General features: G+C 43.3%; 1 protein-coding gene across 1 annotated transcript in view; it reads right to left on the bottom strand.

Moving 5' to 3' along the window:
• LOC128696458 (octopamine receptor beta-2R-like) overlaps nt 1-19,121 on the bottom strand; it is a 60,099-nt gene that overhangs the window by 10,612 nt on the left and 30,366 nt on the right. The window contains exon 2 of the mRNA XM_053787705.2: nt 3,986-4,150. The gene's annotated coding sequence lies outside the window, so the exon portion shown is untranslated. The remainder of the gene's footprint in view (nt 1-3,985; nt 4,151-19,121) is intronic.

The following is a 19,121-nucleotide window of genomic DNA, read 5'->3' as shown; positions in this document are numbered from 1 at the left end:
CGTTTTCCCATGTGCTAACCTGACTCTCTATACTCACCTGCACTGCTGAGAGGCGCAACTTTCTTATGCATTCATGTTCTTCTATTTTTTGTATCTGCTGAAGAAGACCCCAGAAGGGGGTTAAAATTTATAGACAAATTCGTCTTCTGAGTTTGTTTCCATGTTGGTTATTACTGAGCATTCATGTACATGCACAACTGTATGTGTAGAATGAACTTGATGTAAGTAGAATTAGCAAGGTGTGCCCGTTATCTTACGTGTTTGAGACAAAAAGAAAAGACATCAGCATTACCGGAAATGTGTAAAACAGTTACAGACTTGAGTGGTAGACAATAACTTCCTCCCTGTTGTGATAAATGGAGAAAACCTCCTCTCATTGGTTTCAAAATTTGTACGCTCGTTTATCTGCCATATAAGAACGTTGGTGATGCTACTTATACAGTTGATGTGTTTTTCTCAGTGAAGGTCTTGCCTTGATTTTTAGATAGTGTAGGTTTAAATTTGCCAAATTTATTAAACTGATTTTTCTGATATGACTGGAAAATATCTCTTCTGATAAATTAAAGTTCATTTTATAGATCTCATTTATTTCTTACTTATAAGCATATTAACTTGCTTGAACCTTAAACCCTGGCAAATCTTACTTAGAGATAAGGCTGGATTAATTTTTTCCTCTTGATCTCAAATTGCAATTTTTTTTATTGAAGAACTTGGCAAAATTTAAATACTAGTTTTCGCTCAGTTTAATTACCTTAACCTCTGAGGCGCTGATTGTTTAATAATAAAAATTCTGACTAGCTTCAAAGTTAATGTGCTGGTGTATTTTAGGATTTTGGTCTCTCTGAGATAGAACTCCTCATTAGTTTGCCTTTAGAACTGCTATTTCTTAGTGGAAGGCTTGAATTAGTTTAGTGTATGTCCTTATTAGCCTAATTAGCTTAACTTTATTATAGGCTTATGCTACAATCTACACTTACCTTTTTTCGGGTGTATACAAACGGGATATTATAGGATCGAGGAGAGACCGTAATTAATTTAACTATAATTTCATGTAATTCTACACTGTTAAGAAAAACCACATTGATATTACCAATAGTTACGATATTACCAATAATTACGATAATAAAAGTGCTGTAGAGATATGAATTATGTATTTCAACCCTCAATATTGAGATATAATTCACACACACAACAAACCAAAAATGAGATATGTTAACTGCTTATAAAAATAATAACTCTTAATCTTATTCGCTTTCCTGGGTGACTAGTATATGGAGGAAGCAATAATTTAGTGGGAAATTAGTCTTAGGTTAGACAGCCAAGTTCTGTAATAATGTTGAACTTATTACAACGTAAAATTTTCGGACAATATTTGCATATATGAGAGTGAAAGAGCAAACAAGTCGCAAGGAGAACCACAGGCAATTAATGCTGTTAGAATTACCTACAATATGTTAGGTAAAATTACACATGTGCAACTATTGGGCATTTTATTGAGACTAAGTCTCAGTTTCAGAGAGCTTTATATAGTTTGATAAAACTGATGGAGAGCGAAGCGAAGCCTCAATCAAATACTCTGTTACACATGTGCTCTTTTTACCTCAGACAAGCAATTAACTAATTAAAATGAGAAATAAGTAATATTCCTCATTTGCTTTTACAGTCCAGATCTCTCATTGTGCCTGCAAGAGTGCGGTGTACAATGCAAGTCTGGAAAATACTTCTTAATTCTGAAATAGTAGAGTCCCACTCTACCCCACAGGACGGGTGGGTCAGGTAAATAAACTCGCTGGCAAAGTTTGCGTTGCCACAATAATCACACAGCCTAATTCTAGGTGAAGTTTAATGTTCATGTTTCCTGAGCCGCCGGCAGCGTTAATTTCATTTCCTTCATGTGAAATTAAAACTTTTCCAAAGAAGCTTCCTTAGAATATTTTTTTTATTTAAATATTTGAGAGTAATTATTACCAGTTTTCTCAAAGATTCTAGACAGTGATGGTAATTATGAATTCATCTGCTAATTTCCAGAGTGTGTGTGTGTGTTTGTGTGTGGGAGCCAAGTAGCCAACCACTACATTATATTAATTACACTTGCTCATATTGTTGGTCGACATTCCAAGGTCCAAACACTTAATCTCGCTCTTATATACTTTCCTACTAGACCACTCTCACGCCAGAAGTAAACGAGGAGTCCGCAGCCTTAGGGGTTGTTATTTACACACACACACACACACACACACACACACACACACACACACACACACACACACACACACACACACACACACACACACAGGATCCAGAGATGGGACACAGCAACAAGGGGTCACAGTTTGAAGCTGAAGACTCAGATAAGTCACAGGGATGTTAGGAAGCATTTCTTCAGCCACAGAGTTACCAGGAAGTTGAATAATCTGGGAAGTGATGTAGTGGAGACAGGATCAATACGTAGCTTTAAGAAGAGATAGGATAAAGCTCATGGAGAAGGAAGAGTGACCTAGTAGCGACCAGTGAAATGGCCGGGCCAGGAGCTGTGAATGGACTCCTGCAACCACAACTAGGTGAGTACACACACACACACACACACACACACACAAACACACACACACACATACATGAGAAACATAAATAGCTAAGCTATAGGTGGTAATGGAAAACTTTCTTCTTCAGCAAGCCACGGAGACAGCAAGAGAAGAAGGACGAGCCAGCTCTTACTGATTCTAGTATTTACCATAAGCACATTTGAAGAAGGCGACATAGAAGGTGAGAGGCGCTAGCGACCGTATAGCACAGAGTATCAAATGACTTGTGAAAGTCAACCCTGAGGGAAGAACAGCAGGTGGAGGAAAGGAGAAATCATATTTATAGAAGAGGAAACTGTTGTAGGGATGAAAAAAATCCTGAAGCATAATCGGAAAGGTAACTAGAATAAAATATAATTAGTAAGATACTAGAGTAGCTTGTCAGAAAGTGGAGGGAGGCGGAGGAAAACAAAGTACCCAGAAGAAGAGGCAACAGTAAGAAGGGAAAGAGAGCCGGTGGTTGAAGAAATGATGCAGAAATAAAAAAATTAGAGGTTTAAAAGCATGGAAAAACAGAGAAAGCAATGGACTGAAGGAAGCAGAAGAGGCAAAAATGAATATGGAAGGTTGAGAAGAAAAGCTGGACGACAGTGTGAGAATGATTAAGCAACAAAAGCCAAAACTAAACCAAGAGCGACTCGGTCACATCACTAGAAAGAAGACAGTCAACTTTCAAGAATCAGCGAGGAAGTTAGTGCGAAGTTGAAAAAATACGATTTAAAAAAGAGAAACAACAGAGAATCGTGGAGAAAAAGTTACAGTAACAGATACTGGACTCCAAGTACATAACAGAGAAATAAATGGAGAACCTTCTGAGTAAACTGGATACATAAAAGGCAACTGAATGGGAAAGTGTCGCCTTGGATTCTACAGGAAGGATCCCAGGAACTGTCCAAACCCTCAGTTAAGATTTACACTGAGTCAATGAATGCGGGCATTTGTCAGAGATCTGGAAGACAGAAAATGTATTCCAAACATTTAAGGAAATTGAAGGCATTAAACTACATGTCAGTATCACAGACTTACACATACTCTGTAAGATAATGGATAAGATGAGCAGGAGAGTATTAGAGTATCTGGATAGGAGTAATTTCCTGAAGATCAACTAACTCGGATTTAGAAACAATAAATTCAAAATGAGAAAGTTGGTGAAGTGAGTCCAGAAAGAAAGTGAAGCATGGACTGTATATTCAGGGCTTGTAAAAAGGCATTTGATATTTTCTCCCCCATATACATTATATTATGTTCCTATACAACTTCTTAAATTGTTGAAATATATTTTAAAAATCAAATATATACGAAAACATTTAAATGGAAAATCCTGCTTATGTTAACCGTGAATCAAATCTATTTTGATTTAAAAACTGAAGTCCTTATCTAAGAGCCCATTCAAAGCTACTTACCTGTTGAGTCAGTGCAGATTGCTCCGGAGGTCATGGCCCCCCGATACGACTACGGACCAGGCAAGACTAATCAGAATATCAGTACCGCCAGTAAGTAGTCGAATACTAGAACCATAGCCGGGTTTATCAGCAACTGTCTGGAGGAATCCTTCTAGTTCCATTGCACTAAAGAAAGTATAAAATTATGAAAAATCCCAATACAGAATTGTATTTCATCATTTAAAATTAAGAATTTATCTTGTATGTGAACAGTGTAATTATCATAGACATTACTTTGTATTAGATCAGGGGTCGGCAATCCCGGCCCGCGGGCCACATCCGGCCCGCGTGAGGTTTTCGTCAGCCCCTCCAACTTAACACCTGGACACTAATTATCTAATTAATATGGAATAAAGAAGCAATAATTCACTTCAAGGTTAAGCAGTCCCTGGAAAAGTTATTCGTATCCTCCCTCAGAGTTTTTGATCTGAGTTTGTTGTCCGGTGGTAAAAAACTGTACAGTAGGTATCTGCATTCCATAATGTTGATTTAATTATTTGACATAAATTGTATTTAGTATTAAAATTAGGTCAAATTTGGTTTAAAACGCTAATGGCAACCCTGAGTTCCAGAAATTTTTTTTATTGCATTTAATAATACGGCCTTCCTCCGAGAGACTGCTTAGCTGTCTGGCTTTCTCTCTCTCTCTCTCTCTCTCTCTCTCTCTCTCTCTCTCTCTCTCTCTCTCTCTCTCTCTCTCTCTCTCTCTCTCTCTCTCTCTCTCTCTCTCTCTCTCTCTCCCCGAAAGGTTGCCGACCCCTATCATAGATCATGTTGTATAGTTGTATTTACCCAAAATATTAACGAGTCTTAGATTACGTCAGTAATTATAGTTGCATTTATATATATATATATATATATATATATATATATATATATATATATATATATATATATATATATATATATATATATTCTTTCAACGTACCAGCCGTATCCCACTGAGGCAGGGTGGCCCAAAAGAAAAAACTGAAGTTTCTCCTTTTAAATTTAGTAATACTATATACAGGAGAAGGGGTTACTAGCCCCTTGCTCCCGGCATTTTAGTCGCCTCTTACGACAAGCATGGCTTACAGAGGAAGAATTTTGTTCCACTTCCCCATGGAGAATATATATATATATATTTATATATATATATATATTTATATATATATATATATTTATATATATATATAATCAATAACAACACTGCGACTAGCCGGGGCATCAAACCGGTGTTGTTTTAGCTCGCCTCATGGTGAACATCGAATAGTTAATTTACCGACCCACCTTCTCGCCACTCCTCCATCTTTCTGTTTATTCATGTAACTGAAATGAGGTGTAACGAACACTTGTCAATAACCCACATGAAGACAGAAACACACAAGATCAATTGATCAATTAAATTTTGATCCCCTTCTTGGATCATCTTCAGCAGATACATAAATGTAAGCCCACTCAAACTGTGAACTATGTTCATTTCTGCATCAATCATTGAGTCTATATTAAGAAGAGCAGCAACTCAAGCCAGTTCTTGAGTGCATTCAGGATATGCAGCCTCTCAAGGCTGGACTAAGAAAAAGAAATCCTTAAACACAATTCTAATTATAACAAGCGCAATTTAATTTAGTCTAATCCAACTAAACATATTTTAGATAAGTTTACAATAATTTAATAATAAACAGGATGAAATATATTTTTGTCGTTAGATTCAGAATGATCTTTGCAAAATTACTGCATACACAAATTTTCGATTGCCTTATTCCACAAGAAGAGCGTTGTTATTTAAACCAAAATCGCAAGTTTTACCTATTCGGCACGACACACACACACACACACACACACACACACACACACAACCAGAGAGAGAGGGGAGGATGAGCCAGCAAGACTGGATCTTGTGTTCACCCTGAGCAGTTCAGACATTGAGGACATCACTTGTGAGAGGCCCCTTGGAGTTAGCGATCATGTGGTTCTGAGTTTTGACTATATAGTAGAGTTACAAGTGGAGAAGGTAACAGGAACTGAAGGGGACAGGCCAAACTATAAAAGGGGGGACTACACAGGTATGAGAAACTTCCTGCAGGAGGTTCAGTGGGACAGAGAAATGGTAGGAAAATCAGTAAACGAGATGATGGAATATGTGGCAACAAAGTGCAAGGAGGCAGAGGAAAGTTTTGTTCCCAAGGGAAACGGAAATAATAGGAAGACCAAAACGAGTCCTTGGTTTACCCGAAGGTGTAGGGAGGCAAAAACTAAGTGCAACAGAGAATGGAAAAGGTACAGGAGGCATAGGACCCAGGAAAACAAGGAGATTAGTAGAAGAGCCAGAAACGAGTATGCACAGATAAGGAGGGAGGCCCAGCGACAGTATGAAAACGACATAGCATCGAAAGTCAAATCTGACCCGAAACTGCTGTATAGCCACATTAGGAGGAAGACAACAGTCAAGGACCAGGTGATAAGGCTGAGGAAAGAAGGTGGAGAACTCACAAGAAACGATCAAGAGGTATGTGAGGAGCTCAACACGAGATTTAAGGAAGTATTTACAGTAGAGACAGGAAGGACTCTGGGGGGACAGACCAGATGGGGACACCAGCAAGGAATACACCAACAAGTGTTGGACGACATACATACAGATGAGGAGGAGGTGAAGAAACTGCTAAGGGACATCGATACCTCAAAGGCAATGGGACCAGACAACATCTCCCCGTGGGTCCTTAGAGAGGGAGCAGATATGTTGTGCGTGCCACTTACCACAATCTTCAACACATCCCTGGAAACTGGGCAACTACCTGAGGTATGGAAGACGGCAAATGTAGTTCCCATTTTTAAAAAAGGAGACAGAAAAGAGGCACTAAACTATAGACCTGTGTCATTGACGTGTATAGTATGCAAAATTATGGAGAAGATTATCAGGAGGAGAGTGGTGGAGCACCTGGAACGGAACAGGAGTATAAATGCCAACCAGCACGGATTCACGGAAGGCAAATCCTGTGTCACAAACCTTCTGGAGTTTTATGATAAAATAACAGAAGTAAGACAAGAGAGAGAGGGGTGGGTTGATTGCATCTTCTTGGACTGCAAGAAGGCCTTTGACACAGTTCCTCACAAGAGATTAGTGCAGAAGCTAGAGCATCAGGCGCATATAACAGGAAGGGCACTGCAATGGATCAGAGAATACCTGACAGGGAGGCAACAACGAGTCATGGTACGTAATGATGTATCACAGTGGGCACCTGTGACGAGCGGGGTCCCACAGGGGTCGGTCCTAGGACCAGTGCTATTTTTGGTATATGTGAACGACATGACGGAAGGGTTAGACTCAGAAGTGTCCCTGTTTGCAGATGATGTGAAGTTAATGAGGAGAATTAAATCTGATGAGGACCAGGCAGGACTTCAAAGAGACCTGGACAGACTGGACACCTGGTCCAGCAAATGGCTTCTCGAATTTAATCCTGCCAAATGCAAAGTCATGAAGATGGGGGAGGGGCACAGAAGACCACAGACAGAGTATAGGCTAGGTGGCCAAAGACTGCAAACCTCACTCAAGGAGAAAGATCTTGGGGTGAGTATAACACCGAGCATGTCTCCGGAAGCACACATCAATCAGATAACTGCTGCAGCATATGGGCGCCTGGCAAACCTGAGAACAGCATTCCGATACCTTAGTAAGGAATCATTCAAGACACTGTACACCGTGTATGTCAGGCCCATACTGGAGTATGCAGCACCTGTTTGGAACCCGCACTTGATAAAGCACGTCAAGAAACTAGAGAAAGTACAAAGGTTTGCGACAAGGTTAGTTCCAGAGCTAAGGGGAATGTCCTATGAAGAAAGATTAAGGGAAATCGGCCTGACCACACTGGAGGACAGGAGGGTCAGGGGAGACATGATAACGACATATAAAATACTGCGTGGAATAGACAAGGTGGACAAAGACAGGATGTTCCAGGGAGGGGACACAGAAACAAGAGGCCACAATTGGAAGTTGAAGACACAAATGAGTCAGAGAGATAGTAGGAAGTATTTCTTCAGTCATAGAGTTGTAAGGCAGTGGAATAGCCTAGAAAATGACGTAGTGGAGGCAGGAACCATACACAGTTTTAAGACGAGGTTTGATAAAGCTCATGGAGCGGGGAGAGAGAGGGCCTAGTAGCAACCGGTGAAGAGGGGGGGCCAGGAGCTAAGACTCGACCCCTGCAACCACAAATAGGTGAGTAAAAATAGGTGAGTACACACACACACACTCACACACACACACACACACACACACACACACACACACACACACACACACACATATATATATATATATATATATATATATATATATATATATATATATATATATATATATATATATATATATATATATATCCTCATCCCTGTTTGCACCAATAACAACACTGCGCTAGCCAGCGCAGTGTTGTTATTGATCAATACCACTCGTCCGTGGTTACAATAATATATAGATATAGTATATATAAACCCATGTGGGGTTATTTTTTATTAACACATCCGCCGTTCCCTACCAAGACAGGGTGACCAGATAAAGAAGAAACACTTTTATCATCATTCACTCCATCACTGTCTTGCCAGAGGCGTGCCTACACTATAGTTAAAAGAAACGCAACATATCAACACCCGACCTCTTGCTCTGGAGGATGGGCTCAAGGTCGACGCTGCATCCTCGAATGGAGGAGTGAGCCTCGACCACTTCTTGTGACGATTGGCCAATATAGTTTTATCCCTTCACATAAAGTACCTAAGTAATAAGGTTTAACGCAGGATGCGTCGATAACGTCTCCCATTAACATGACTATGTTCCTGTTTACGTTACCGAGATTCCCTAACTCAGTCATATAAACTGTTATAGTTACTGAGAAAACCTAACTCTCGGTTACTTAAGTTTAAAAAAAAAATTAATACCTGTTCAAGACATACTTTGGACGTTCTCATTTTAACTAAATAATTCATTAATAAATCACCGCTAAAAGTTTGTCAGACGAACTGAGATTTTCTCCAGAAGAAAACGACTATCCTAGTTAATGGTTTAATTAAGTTGACCCGAAACCTCGTCAAAAGTTCCAGTCTTCTATGTGCGGGTAATGAGCGCATTGTTCTAGTTATGGTATTGTTATTTTATTCCTTGAGTAAATATGTAAATAACATATACGGGCTAACAAAGAAATTTCACATTGTTTTTTCCCCTCGAATGATGATGGAAAGAACAACACAAATGGTGCAAACTAGAAAGACTGAGAAACTGACATTAACTCAGCGCCATATTCGTCCCATGAATATTTCCAGTCTTGGTTCCACAACCCATTTGTTGGGTGGTGACAACTTCAACTCATTTGCATACGTAAACGAATTTTCATGTGTGTGGCCAAGATGTGAGTCAAGACCAGAGACTCGAACATCTGAGTTGCAACTCCACTAACACCTGCACCAGCAACTGAATCACCACATGCACCAGCATCTGTGCCTATACCAGCACCTACAACAACACCTGCACTAGCACCTGGACCAACCACCTGCATCAGCACCTGCACTAGCACCTGCACCAACCACCTGCATCAGCACCCACGCCAATACCTGCACTACTAGCTGCACCTGCACCAACACCTGCACCACCATTTGCTGCACTAGTACTAGAACCAACACCTGCACCACCATTTGCTGCACTAGTACTAGAACCAGCACCTGCACCACCGCTTACACTAGCACAAGCAAATGCACCACCTCCTCTAGAACCAGTACACGCACCTGTTCCTGCACCAGCACATGCACCAACACCTGCACCGGAATTGGCACCAGCACCTGCATGCACCAGTACCGGAAGCTGCATTTGCATCTGCACCAACAATTTTAGCACCTGCACCAGCACCTGCATCCCCACCTACACCAGCATCTACACCAGCACCTACACCAGCATCTACACCAGCACCTACACCAGCACCTACACCAGCACCTACACCAGCACCTACACCAGCACCTACACCAGCACCTACACCAGCACCTACACCAGCACCTACACCAGCACCTACACCAGCACCTACACCAGCACCTACACCAGCACCTACAAAAGCACCTACACCAGCACCTATACCAGCACCTACACCTACGCCAGCACCTACACCTGCACCAGCATCTATACCAGCACCTACACCAGCACCTACACCTGCACCTACACCTACATCTACACTTACACTTGCACCTACACCTGCACCTACACCAGCACCTGCTGCACCATCACCTACACCTGCAACAACAGCTACACCTACACCAGCACCTGCACCTACACCAGCAGCAGCACCTACGCCAGCACCTACACCTGCAACAGCACCTGCACCTACACCAGTATCTGCACCTACACCTGCACCTACACCTACACCAGCATCTACACCAGCACCTACACCTGCATCTACACCAGCACCTATACCTGCACCTACACCAGCACCTACACCAGCACCTACACCTGGAACAGCACCTACACCTGCACCTACACCTGCACCTACACCTGCACCTACACCAGCAACTACACCTACACCTGCACCTACACCTGCACCTACTCCAGCACCTACACCAGCACCTACACCTGCACCTACACCAGCACCTACACCTACACCACCTACACCAGCACCTGCACCAGCACCTACACCTTCACCTACACCTACACCAGCACCTACACCACCTACACCTGCACCTACACATGCACCAGCACCTACACCAGCACCTGCACCTACACCAGCACCTACAGTAGCACCTACACCAGCACTTACACCAGCACCTACAACAGCACCTACACCTGCACCTACACCAGCACCTACACTTACACCAGCACCTACACCAGCACCTACACCTGCACCTACTCCTGCACCTACACCTGCACCAGCACCTACACCAGCACCTACACCAGCACCTACACCTGGAACAGCACCTACACCTGCACCTACACCTGCACCAGCACCTACACCTACACCAGCACCTACACCAGCACCTACACCAGCACCTACACCAGCACCTACACCAGCACCTACACCAGCACCTACACCAGCACCTACACCTACACCAGCACCTACACCAGCACCTACACCAGCACCTACACCAGCACCTACACCTACACCAGCACCTACACCAGCACCTACACCAGCACCTACACCTACACCAGCACCTACACCAGCACCTGCACCTACACCAGCACCTACAGTAGCACCTACACCAGCACTTACACCAGCACCTACAACAGCACCTACACCTGCACCTACACCTGCACCTACACCAGCACCTACACTTACACCAGCACCTACACCTGCACCTACACCTACACCAACACCTACACCAGCACCTACACCAACACCTACACCAGCACCTACACCAACACCTACACCAGCACCTACACCAACACCTACACCAACACCTACACCAGCACCTACACCAACACCTACACCAGCACCCACACACCAACACCTACACCAGCACCTACACCAACACCTACACCAGCACCTACACCAACACCTACACCTACACCAGCACCTACACTTGCACGTACACCTGCACCTACGCCAGCACCTACACGTGCACCTACACCTGCACCTACACCAGCACCTACAGCAGCACCTACACCAGCGCTTACACCAGCACCTACACTTGCACCTACACCTGCACCTACACCAGCATCTACACCAGCACCTACACTTGCACCTACTCTTGCACCTACACCTGCACCTGCACCTACACTTGCACCTACACCTGCACCTACACCAGCACTTACACCTGCACCTACACCAGCACCTACACCTGCACCTACACCTGCACCTACACCAGCACCTACACCAGCACCTACACCTGCACCTGCACCAGCACCTACACCTGCACCTACACCAGCACCTACACCTGCACCTACACCTGCACCTACACCTGCACCTACACCAGCACCTACACTTGCACCTACACTTGCACCTACACCTGCACCTACACCTGCACCTACACCAGCAGTTACACTTGCACCTACACCTGCACTTACACCTGCGCCTACACCTGCACCTACACCTGCACCTACACCACCACCTACACCAGCACCTACACCTGCACCTACACCTACACCTACACCTACACCTACACCTACACCAGCACCTACACCAGCACTTACACCTGCACCTACACCTGCACCTACACCAGCACCTACACTTGCACCTACACCTGCACCTACACCTGCACCTACACTTGCACCTACACCAGCACCTACACCTGTACCTACACCAGCACCTACACCTGCACTTACACCTGCACCTACACCAGCACCTACAACAGCACCTACACTTGCACCTACACCAGCACTTACACTTGCACCTGCACTTACACCAGCACCTACACCAGCACCTACACCAGCACCTACACTTGCACCTACACCTGCACTTACACCAGCACCTACACCAGCACCTACACTTGCACCTACAACAGCACCTACACTTGCACCTACACCAGCACCTACAACAGCACCTACACTTGCACCTACACCAGCACTTACACTTGCACCTGCACTTACACCAGCACCTACACTTGCACCTACACCAGCACCTACACTTGCACCTACACCAGCACCTACACTTGCACCTGCACTTACACCAGCACCTACACCAGCACCTACACTTGCACCTACACCAGCACCTACACTTGCACCTACACCAGCACTTACACTTGCACTTACACCAGCACCTACACCAGCACCTACACTTGCACCTACACCAGCACCTACACCTGCACCTACACCAGCACCTACACCTGCACTTACACCTGCACCTACACCTGCACTTACACCTGCACCTACACTTGCACTTACACCTGCACCTACACCTGCACCTACACCTACACCTACACCTGCACCTACACCTGCACCTACACCTGCACTTACACCAGCACCTACACCTGCACCTACACCTGCACCTACACCTGCACCTACACCTGCACTTACACTTGCACCTACACCTGCACCTGACACACAAATTGTGAAACTAGAGACGTTCACCCCAATTTTATTTACTTCTTCCCCTGAAACAGTACACTCAGTGTGGACCACTGGACCTGCGATGAACCTGGTGTGGACCACTGGACCTGCGATGAACCTGGTGTGGACCACTGGACCTGCGATGAACCTGGTGTGGACCACTGGACCTGCGATGAACCTGGTGTGGACCACTGGACCTGCGATGAACCTGGTGTGGACCACTGGACCTGCGATGAACCTGGTGTGGACCACTGGACCTGCGATGAACCTGGTGTGGACCACCGGACTTGCGATGAACCTGGTATGAACCACTGGCTGTGCGATGAACCTGGTGTGGACCACTGGACCTGCGATGAACCTGGTGTGGACCACTGGACCTGCGATGAACCTGGTGTGGACCACTGGACCTGCGATGAACCTGGTGTGGACCACCGGACCTGCGATGAACCTGGTGTGGACCACCGGACCTGCGATGAACCTGGTATGAACCACTGGATGTGCGATGAACCTGGTGTGGACCACTGGACCTGCGATGAACCTGGTGTGGACCACTGGAGCTGCAGTGAACCTTGTATGAACCACTGGAGCTGGGATAAACCCCGTGTGGACTACTGGAGCTGGGTTAAACCCCGTGTGGACTACTGGAGCTAGGTTAAACCCCGTTTGGGACACTGGAGCAAAAATAGACCCTTTGTGGACCACGGGAGCTGAGATAAACCCCTTTGCGGACCACTTTAGCTTGGACAAATCTCGTGTGGACCACTAGAGCTCGGATAAACCCTTTGTGGACCATTGGAGCTGGGATAAACCCTATGTGAACCACTAGAGCTTAGATAAACCTCGTTTGGACCATTGGAGCTGAGATAAGCCTCGTTTGGACCATTGGAGCTGAGATAAACCTAGTTTGGGTCATTGGAGCGGAGATAAACCTTGTGTGGACCACTGGACCTGAGACAAACCTCGTGTGGACCACTCCATTTGGACTAATGGACCTGGGATATAACCCGTGTGGGCTACTGGAGCTGGCGTAAATCATTTTGTACCACTTGAGCTGATATAAACCGTATGTGGAGTACTTGAGCTGTGGTAAACCACGTGTAGACCACTGGCGTTTTGGTAAAGTAGTTTTGGACCACTGGAGTTTGATTGAACTATTCGTGGACCTCTGGAGTAGGATTAACCCACGTGTTGAACTATCGAACTATGGTAAACCATGTGTGGACTACTGTAGCCGGAGTAAACCACGTGTGAGCCACTGGAGCTGAGTCAAAGCACTTGTAGACCACTGGAACTGGGGTACACTACGTGTGGGCCATTTTAGTTTGGGTAAATTCCGTGTGAACCAAGGGTACTTGAGTAAATCCTGTGGGCCACTGAAGCTGGGGTAAACCACGTGTGGACCATTAGAACCGAAGTAAACAATTTGTGGACCACCCGAGCTGGATGTAAACGAGTGGAAGAAGGACAGAATTCACTGATGAAGCTGATGTAGATATGTAAGATCTACATTTTATTCCATACCTAACATCTCGTAGGATTGAGTTGCTTAAAGTCAGACTTAAAGCTCCAGCCTGAGTCAGACGTCACAATACTTATGATCTACATTCCACCTTTGTCTTTCTGCCAGTGAATTTGTTCATTATATTGGAGTGTATGTAAATTGAAATCTGTGGAAAAATTTGCTCTCTCTATTCCAATGTGACGTGGCTCATATATATTGATGATATCCTCCTCATGGCACCTAGAATGTTCAACATCACTGATCTATAGCACAAACTTAACATGGTTGAGACTTGTATTATAGTCGCATATGAAAAGGAATATTAAGATAAAGTTCCCTTCCAGGATGTGTTCCTATACACCTGGACTAATTAATAAAAAGCATAATACGTCTCTCATACTGAAGAGGACATAATGCCTATGTTATACATATGAACAGCCACATCAACTTGATAAAGTAGGAAGGTGTCGAACTTTTCACCGAGGAAGATTTATATAAACGTTGTTTAAATTCTGTTTGTCATTTGTCGTAGCAACACAGGTGTGTAGAAAAGAATGAGAGCTTCGGTTTCTTCTGAGTTGTAGCTGAAGTGATCTTTGGCAGTCATTACTACACAGTTGTCAGGTGATGTTATTAGACATTGTATGCACATGGGGAATATATAATAGCTAAATTCAAATCCAAATACCTACAAAAACCTCTCACATTGATAAACATCTACAGAGTTCCACAGTCAAACATTAGCCAATTTAGTCAAAATCTAGGAAGTATGATAACTGATGCACGCATGAACAAAGATCACTTACTACTCTCAGGTGACTTCAATATAAATCTCCTGCAAGACCAGGACCCACACGTTACTGAATTCACAAACACAATGAGTAACTGTATGTTACTACCAACAGTAACAAAACCTACAAGAGTTACAGAGACTAGTGTTTCCCTACTTGACCACATCTGGACCAACACCATATCCCCTTTAAAATCAGGCATAATTACAGATAATACCACAGACCACTACCCTACTTTCCTCATAACAACACTTGGTAAACTACCCCAAGACACTACTAAAGTCACCTTCAGACTTCACAATGAGGCAGCCATTAATAACTTCGCAACAGCATTAGCAAACATTGATTGGCACACTGAGCTAGAAATCTATACAGATATTGACGAATGTATTAATAATTTTTTAAAAAAGACCCAATACCTCTATAACAAGCACTGCCCTAAAAAAACTAAACAGATGACAGCAAAGAGACTGAACAGTCCCTGGCTAACACCCAGCATTCTCAAATCCATAAATACAAAACACCAATATGAAAAACAGTACAGAATGGGTCACATAACCAGAGACCAAACAAAACGTTACTCGTCAATCCTAACCAGCCTGATAAGAAGGGCAAAAAAATTGTATTATGAGAACAGATTATCCAACTTACGAGGTGATATAAAAAAGACCTGGAAAACACTATCTGAAATTCTGGGAACAAAAAAGATATCACGAAATAGCGAAATAAAATTAGCAAAATCAGATGAACCCCAACTCCCACCAACAGAAACAGCAAACAGACTCAATGATTTCTTCTCCACTATAGGACAAAACCTTGCCCATAAAATCCCAAGCTCAGATACCCCACCAAATAACTACCTCACCGGCAACTACCCGAACACACTGTTCCTAGCTCCGACTAACCCATACGAAGTCTCCCTTATTATCAATGCACTAAAAAACAAGGCAGGAGATTTAAGTACCTTACCACCCTTTATATATAAAAAAGTGTCACAAGTGCTATCTCCAATCATTGCAACACTCTTTAACAAATCCATTGAATCCTCCACCTTCCCTACAGTACTCAAAATAGCAAGGGTCACCCCGATCCACAAAGGAGGAGACCAAACAGAGTTGAATAACTATAGGCCAATATCCAACTTACACCCTCTCTCAAAAATCTTTGAAAAACTAATTCATAAACGAATCTACTCCTACCTTATCTCCCAAAACATACTCAACCCCTGCCAATTTGGATTCAGGCCTAATAAAAATACTAATGATGCTATTATACACATGCTAGAACATATATACACTGCAATAGAGAAAAAAGAAGTCCCACTGGGGATCTTCATTGACTTACGTAAAGCTTTTGATACAGTTGACCATGACTTGCTCCACGTAAAATTGTCACACTATGGTATAAGAGGGCACTCCCTCAATTACCTCAAGTCATACCTCAGCAACAGAAGCCAATATGTGTACGCAAATGGGGCAAACTCTTCTGCGCAACCAATTACAGTTGGTGTCCCACAGGGAAGTGTCCTTGGCCCTCTTCTCTTTCTCCTATACATAAATGACCTTCCAAATGCTTCGCAATTACTCAAACCCACACTATTTGCAGATGACACTACATACGTCTTCTCTCACCCGAGCCCAGTCACACTAGCCAATACTGTAAATACCGAATTACAGAAAATATCTACCTGGATGAGGACTAACAAACTTACACTAAACATTGACAAAACCTACTTCATTCAGTTTGGTAACAGAGCTACAGATGTCCCTCTTAACATAATGATAAACGGATCACCTATCACAAAGCTAACAGAGGGAAAATTCTTAGGAATCCACCTTGATAATAGACTCAAATTTCATACACATATACAACAAATTTCTAAGAAAATTTCCAAGACTGTAGGCATACTATCGAAGATACGGTACTATGTTCCACAGTCAGCCCTCCTGGCCCTATATCACTCTCTTATTTACCCCTATCTCACCTATGGAATTTGTGCATGGGGCTCAACAACAGTTAACCATCTCAGACCACTAATTACCCAACAAAAGGCTGCAGTTAGAATGATAACAAATTCTCACTACAGGCAGCACACTCCACCAATATTCAATACACTAAACCTACTCACCATACAAAACATCCATACTTATTACTGCACCTATTACATACATAGAACACTTAACTCTGATATTAACCCTCCCCTCAAACATCTCCTTGCCAACCTCAACAGAACACATGACCATAACACAAGGCACAGATCACTCTTTGATGTTCCTCGTGTTCATCTCACACTATGCAAAAACTCAATGCACATAAAAGGCCCTAAAATCTGGAATTCATTACCTGTAAATATAAAAGAAACACTACCTGTTTATAAATTCAAGTCTCTACTCAAAGATCACTTACTCACCCAAAACCAAATAAATACTGAATAACTGAACCTTATAAATTGAATATCTTAAATGTTTCTCACAATTATATCACATAAATGTTAAACCTAAAACCCAATCTAACTTTATTATTTTTTAAATACACTACCTAACAGAATCCTTCATATGACCTGTCTTTGTAATACTCACTTGTGCTTTATAGTAATCTGTTTACATTAATGTTTTATCACTGACTTCATCATTGCTTAATTAATCTTAAGTTAATTTTAAGCCAGCCCGTAATGCTATGCATAGTATAAGTGGCTTTGGCATACTGCTCTTATCTGTATTTTTTTGTACCTCTGTATGTGTGCACAAATTTATAATAAATAAATAAATAAATAAATAATAAATAAATAACTGAATTCCAAGGTACAGCTACTACTACTACTACTACTACTACTACACCCACGCCTCTGGGGGAACAGAACAGAGGGGGACACCAACAAGGAATAGACCAACAAGTGTTGGATGACAACTGAGGAGGCGGTGAAGAAGCTGCTAAGGGACCTTGATACCTCAAAGGCAATGGAACCGGACAACATCTCCCCGTGGGCCCTTAGAGGAGGAGCAGAAATGCTATGTGTGTGCCACTAACCACAATCTTCAACACATCCCTTGAAACTGGGCAACTACCTGAGGTATGGAAGACGGCAAATGTAGTTCCCATTTTTAAAAAAGGAGACAGAAAAGAGGTACTAAACTATAGACCAGTGTCACTGACGTGTATAGTATGCAAAGTCACGGAGAATATTATCAGGATGAGAGTGGTGGAGCACCTGGAACGGAACAAGAGTATAAACGCCAACCAGCACGGATTTATGGAAGGCAAATCCTGTGTCACAAACCTTCTGGAGTTTTATGATAAAGTAACAGAAGTAAGACACGAGAGAGAGGGGTGGGTTGATTGTATCTTCTTGGACTGCAAGAAGGCCTTCAACACAGTTCCTCACAAGAGATTAATGCAGAAGCTAGAGGATCAGACACGTATAACAGGAAAGGCACTGCAATGGATCAGAGAATACCTGACAGGGAGGCAACAACGAGTCATGGTACATTAGGTATCACAGTGGGCACCTGTGACGAGCGGCCCCTCAAGGAAGGTTCCTTGATGTTGGTGAGGGGCTCTTGATTTAGGGAATTAGATCTGTGCTCCAGTTCCCCGAATTAAGCCTGAATGCCTTCCACATCCCCCCCCCAGGCGCTGTATAATCCTCCGGGTTTAGCGCTTCCCCCTTGATTATAATAATAATAATGTGACGAGCGGAGTCCCACAGGGGTCAGTCCTGGGATCAGTGCTATTTTTGGTATATGTGAATGACTTGATGGAAAGGTTAGACTCGGAAGTGTCCCTGTTCGCAGATGATGTGAAGTTAATGAGGAG

The sequence above is a fragment of the Cherax quadricarinatus genome, chromosome 47 (assembly GCF_038502225.1).
Source record: "Cherax quadricarinatus isolate ZL_2023a chromosome 47, ASM3850222v1, whole genome shotgun sequence".
Classification (NCBI taxonomy): domain Eukaryota; kingdom Metazoa; phylum Arthropoda; class Malacostraca; order Decapoda; family Parastacidae; genus Cherax; species Cherax quadricarinatus.
This window is presented reverse-complemented; position numbering and strand designations above follow the sequence as displayed.